The following is a 3,879-nucleotide window of genomic DNA, read 5'->3' as shown; positions in this document are numbered from 1 at the left end:
ATACACTGATTGGCTAGTAGCCAGGCAGGAAGGATAGGTGGGGCAACCAGAACAGGAGAATTCTTGGAATAGAAAATGGCTCAGCCTGCAGTCACCCAAATGCAGAGGAAGCAACATGAGAATGCCTCGCTGATGAAAGGTACCAAGCAACATGGCTAACACAGACAAGAATAATGGACTAATGTAAGATGTAAGAGTTAGTTAATAATAAGCCTGAGATAATAGGCCAATCAGTTTATAATTCATGTAAACATCTGTATGTTTCTTTGGGACTGAATGGCTGTAGGACCAGGTAGGACAGAAACTTCTGTCAACATCTCTGTGTCTATTTCTGTGTATATCTGTTTGTATGTCTATATTTGTGCATCTTTCTATCTCTGTATATTATCTGCCTACATCTGTGTGTGTGTGTGTGTGTGTGTGTGTGTGTGTGTGTATGCATGATGTCTCAGTCACTGAGTGAGTAGAGAAGAATGACTTCATCAATGGAAATTCATCCGCCCAGAAGCAAGAGTCAAGAAGAAAGGGGGCCTCCTAGCAAAGATTATCACTTATTTATATATCACCTACTATTTTACTTTGCATACTTTCAATTACTAACAGTCAACTTCAGCTCAAGTAGCTTAAACAGAAAACTTCAGAAATAAACAATAAAGTTTTAAGTTGTATACTGTTGTTAGGGCCAAGTGAACAGAAGCACCGAGATGCAGTGTCTGCTGACTAATGACCAAGATGCCAACTATGTGACTAAGGGTGGACATTGTACACAGTATGAATGTTCTACATAAAGGGGACATTCCTGACTTGGGTGAAGAGAGAGAGCAGGATCATACTTCTTAGAACGGCTCCTTGAGGATGGACAAAGGGGGTTAATAGTAGCCTTATGTTGTCTGCATGATTCTTTTCTTCATTTCATCAGTAGGTGATATATCCCCCGACCAATCACAAGGAGGGGAAATGCTACTAACAGAATATTTGGAAGTAATACTACCTGTATATAATTTATACCAACCCCATGACCATCATCATTATGGCTATATATATTCTACAGATTTGCCAATAGAAGTTTTAAGATAGTGTTTCCCCTAGACTGCATAGCTAGCAAGAACTGTAAGTTCTTTCAGTGGAGATTCTATCATTTCCAGTATACAGAGCCTCTTACCTGCAATAGAGAGAAGTTCTCTCCCTGTTCAGATCTTCATTAGTTGAACTCTCGACCAGAAGCTCTTCCCATTGAGGTATTTTTCCTCCTGGGTCTTTGGTGACATGGACATATGACCTGGAATAATTTTCTCAATTTCTCCTTGCTCCATTTTCTTGTCTATGAAAAGGAATTAATATATAGTGACCTCACTGGAGCTTTGTAAGTACTCAATGTGTTTATCTTTGAAAAGTCCTACATATGTTGCTCAGCATACAGAAAATATATCTAGTAACTGATAGTTGTCAGAATCATGCTTAAAACAGGGAAGGTTAAGTCAAAATCTGGTTTATCACTGGCTACATCTCTGGGCCAAAAGAAACATAGGAATGCTGGGATTCTTTAATTGAACAAGAATGAGTTAGATATGACAGATGGTTTTCTTTTTCTTTTTTAAATCCATTTTCTTTTTCTTTCTTTTTAAGAAAACAAACTTTTTTCAAGAAAACAAACTTTTTTCATTTTACATACCAATCCCAGTTCCCTATCCCTACTCAGTACTCAGTACTCAGTACTACTCAGCTGTATAAAAACGACATCTTAAAATTTGCATGCAAATGGATGGGTCTAGATAAACCATCCTGAGTGAGGTAACCCAGACCCAAAAAGATGACCATGGTATGTACTCACTCATAAGTGGATACTAGCTATAAAGCAAAGGATAATGAGCCTATAGTTCATGATCCTGGAGAAGCTAAGTAACAAGGTGAACCGTAAGAAAAACATACCTAGATCTACCTGGAAAAGGGAAATAGATAAGACTGCCTGACAAAAGTGGGAGCATGCGGGTTTGGGGAGAAAAGAGGGCAAGAGGGGATTAGGAGGGGAGAAGGTGAAGGTTGGGGAGAACTTGAGGGAACGGGATAGTCAAGATGGAGGAAGGACAGAGATGAGAGCAAGGAAAGAGATATTTTGGTTGAGAGAGCCATTATGGGACTAGCAAGAATCCTGGCACTACAGACAGTCCCAGGAATTCACAAGGATGACCCAACTAAGACCCTAAGCCATGAATTTCTTTTTCTACTCAGTAAGGAAAGTCCTCAAAGATGCATCTCAGAAGCAGCTGCCCATCCCCCCAGCTAACACAGCAGGGAGCAGATTTTCCATGTGTAGCTGCACTGGCAACCCAGATCTTCAGTTTCTCCTTTACCTCTTTCCCACAAGCTCAGGATCCTTGCAAGCATGTTAATTATTTCACAGCCTGGCTGCTCTGAGCCTGAAAGAGTCAATGAGAATCTGCCTCCAAGTCTGCAGGGCACACACCTGAAGGAAGCTCCTCATGTGTAAAATGAGGAGGCTGGCCTTGTTTGATGACCTCTAATGTGCTCACCAGCGCTAACACTCTGTGGGTCTATGATTTGGAGGTGCCCCTGGATTACCAGGGCGCCAGAGGGTGAGCTATGTGCATTTCTCATGCATAATGGGCTGGAGAGAAGCAATCGGTGGGAATTCAAGTCTCAAGTCTCCAGCACTGTCGTTTGTCCTTGCTGCTTCTCTGGAGGCCAAGGTCTTGCTTCACTGATGTCTTAAATATTGATCCCAGCTCTAAAGCTTCCTCAGACTGCCTGAAGAGCCAAAGGGTCACTTTTCTGAGGAGAAAACAAGGCAGGGAAAGGACAGGAGATAGTGAACCATTTCAGTAAAGCCTTTGGAGTCCAATGGCCTTGTTTTAAGTTCTCTGCCACTGTCTGCTGCTGGGTTCTATTGCTGCTGGGTTGAAAACTAAACACACTTCACTTTCAAAGTTCCATCATGTATGGAGTTCCCACCAACCAGCTTTCAGGAGGCATCAAGTGACTGCCAAACTTCAATCGCTGGGGCCATGAACTAAAATTACCCAGGGCCACTGGTCCTGGAAACAGAAAATAAATGTCGTTCTGTCCAGCCTTAGAAGTACCAATCTTGGGTAGATGAAGGCCAGGGCATATATCTGGATTCTCTACCAGGCAAGTTAACAGTTTTCTAGTTATCCCATTCTGCATGAAGCTCACAGAAAGAGAGAGATTTCTCCCAGCTCCCATGAGACCTAATGTAATTCCTCTTGCTGATTAGTTTTCACTGGCTGTCATGCCAGTTGTATCTCCAATTTTACAATGCCCTGTTTAACAGCAACCTTCCCAAGGATCTTTTGCCAGGTACTGAGGGGGTTAGCTAACTCCATCCAACCCAGTTGACTCTCTGATTGCATCCCTGACTTTGCTCTGAGAACACACCATCAAGGCTTGTGTATGATTTAGGGAAGTTGAGCCCAGGTATGTGTGACCAGATCCTCAAAAATTAGTGTCACACATGACTAAGCACAAAAGTCACAGTTAATCACCTGATCTAACCTCAATTCAGTCAGACCAGCTGTGATGCATGAACACACTTTCAACTTGTCAGTACCTCCATTAAATATATTTTACCTTGGGACATTGTGGAAAGTATATTGTGAATTTACACCCACATGTGCATGTACACACATATACACATATGCACTAGTTTTTCCTCTTTATCAATAAGCACAGACTTGTGTCTGGCCTTCAGAAAGGAGAGCCACATAAAATATTCCTTCAGCACCTAAAAGATTTATCCTTTTAGCAATTCAAGTTCAATTTCACTTATTGGTGCCACAAACAGAAATGGTTAACAGATAAGTAAAAATATTCTAAATCCTGTCTTGTTTGAAAAGGAAGAAA

The sequence above is a fragment of the Myodes glareolus genome, chromosome 5 (genome assembly GCF_982192425.1).
Source record: "Myodes glareolus chromosome 5, mMyoGla1.1, whole genome shotgun sequence".
NCBI classification, from domain to species: Eukaryota; Metazoa; Chordata; class Mammalia; order Rodentia; family Cricetidae; genus Myodes; species Myodes glareolus.
This window is presented reverse-complemented; position numbering follows the sequence as displayed.